We start from the raw sequence: 2,138 nt of genomic DNA, 5'->3' as shown, positions 1-2,138 counted from the left end.
AGAGAGAGAGAGAGAGAGAGATATGAAGAATGGTTGTGGTAAAGAAGTGATGGAACAAAAAATGAAGGCTGATGAAAGAAGAAAGCAGGAAGAACTGAAGGAGGGAGATGGGGAAATAAATGAATCGGAAATTGAAGGAGAACAGGGAGAATAAAGGAAGGTGTGATGGAAGTTGGAAAGCAGAAAAGATGGAAGAAGGAGGGAGAGATGAAGAATAAAAGGGAATGACGGACTGATGAGATGTAAGAAAGATTTAATGAAAAAAAAAAAAAGACGGATGAAAAAATAATGGAAGATGAAAGGAGGAGGAAAAGCTGGAAGGTACATTCAATGAAGGAGAGGTGAAATAAGAAGGAAAGAAATAAAGGAGGAAAGGGAAAATTAATGAAGTAGGGGAACAATGATAAAATGAAAGAAAAAATGGGGATAGGAATGAAAGAATGAGTGATGGAATGAAAACGGTGAATGATGGAGTAAAGGTTTGAAATACAGGTGTAGGAGTGTGATGTATGGGAGGGAAGGAATGTGATCTGACCACCTTCCCTCTTTAAATGGTGGTGAGGGAGGGAGGAAGGGAAGGAAGGGAGGGAGAGGAGATGGATGGAAGAGAAAGAGTAGGGAGAAAGTGAAAGAAGAGGAAGAGAGGAAGGTGGGGAAAGGGAGAAATAGAAGAGAATAGAGTTGAGAAAGACAGAGAGGGGAAGAGAAATAGGGGAAGAAGTACAAAGGAAAGCAAATAGCAACAGATAGTTATTGTTCCTTTGGAGACCGTTTGCCACAGGGTAGGTTGTGTCTAAAGTATATGATCTACTGAGCCAAACAGGGAGGCTCTCCCAACCCACCATTCCGTCCAGTCAAAGCCAAGAGGTAAAAGTAAGAACTACCTTACAGCCGAAAAAAATTGACCCGGACATTTTCTAGGAAAATGATCGAAGGAAAACAGTAACTTAACCTGTAAGGGTAAGTAACCTCAAGTTAACATTATAAACATAACGATGTTGTATTTGATTGTTTCGTCCATGCTTCACACTTTACACATCATTGTATTTCAGAAAAGTATTTTTCATGAAAGAACCTATTTGGCTGGTGATTAGAAGCCCAGTACATGTCCAGACAATTTCTCATTGCTGGTACTGTATTATATCTCCCACAATACATAGTAATATGTTCCGGTGCGCTCACAGCCTTTGGAAGAAAAACTTTACTGTCTGTGACTGGAAGCATTTGCCAACAGTTGTATAACCATTACCTCTAATATGATTAGATCGGTTTACCGTGGGTGAAGTAAGTATATCTCTGCTACCATATCATCATTTCCCTTGAAACTTTTGTATACTCTTATAAACTCAGATCGCAATCTCTTTTAACTTCAGTCACATCCAGGAGTTACTTGTATATTTAGCTTCTTAAAGAAACATTTTTGCCACCCTTTTCTGTAATCTTTTGAGCTTTCTTCCTTTCTTTCTTTGTACTAAGGTAACCAGAGCTGGACACGATGCTCTAAATGTGGGTGTATTAGACTTTTGTAAAAGGTAAGGATTATAATTTCTTAAATATATTCAAATGCTCCTCTGGCTTGTCAATTAATTTTTTGACATTTTTAACAGCCTTTATATATTTTTGACTTTGTTTCAGATTATTATTATTACTATTATTATTATTATTAAAATCATCATTATTATTATTATTATTATTATTATTATTATTAAAATTATTATTATCATCATCATCATCATCACCACCACCACCACCACCATTATCATCAATCACTTATTTGTGGGGTTTACATTGCTGAGTGCCAACGGCCATACCACGTTGAGTACACCGCTTCCCGTTCGATCAGCGAAGTTAAGCAACGTTGGGTCTGGTTAGTACTTGGATGGGTGACCGCCTGGGAACACCAGATGCTGTTGGCATCCCTACGTCAAGTGGGGTTGGTGGAGGATTAGTGCCCCTCCCTGTAAAACAATTAACTCTAAGCCCTTGGCCACCCCGTCTGGGATACATGGCGTCTGGCAATGAATGAATGAAAAACATTGCTGAGTTGAATATTATTCATAGTATATTCGTCATTTTCATTTTTACCGCCAGTATTACCCACATTCCACTTAGAAGTGTTCAGATCCATCAGCCATGTG

At 38.4% G+C, this 2,138-nt stretch overlaps 1 non-coding gene across 1 annotated transcript; it reads left to right on the top strand.

Moving 5' to 3' along the window:
• Positions 1–1,797: 1,797 nt before the first annotated feature.
• LOC145417617 (5S ribosomal RNA) lies at positions 1,798–1,916 on the top strand. The gene has a single exon (XR_013900519.1). It is a non-coding gene; the product is annotated as a 5S ribosomal RNA (ribosomal RNA).
• The last annotated feature ends 222 nt before the right edge of the window (positions 1,917–2,138 follow it).

This window comes from Coenobita brevimanus, chromosome 110 (assembly GCF_032717465.1).
Source record: "Coenobita brevimanus isolate Jiangsu-jjx chromosome 110, ASM3271746v2, whole genome shotgun sequence".
Lineage (NCBI taxonomy): Eukaryota > Metazoa > Arthropoda > Malacostraca > Decapoda > Coenobitidae > Coenobita > Coenobita brevimanus.
Note: the sequence above shows the minus strand (reverse complement) of the source record. Positions and strands in the feature narration are given on the sequence as shown.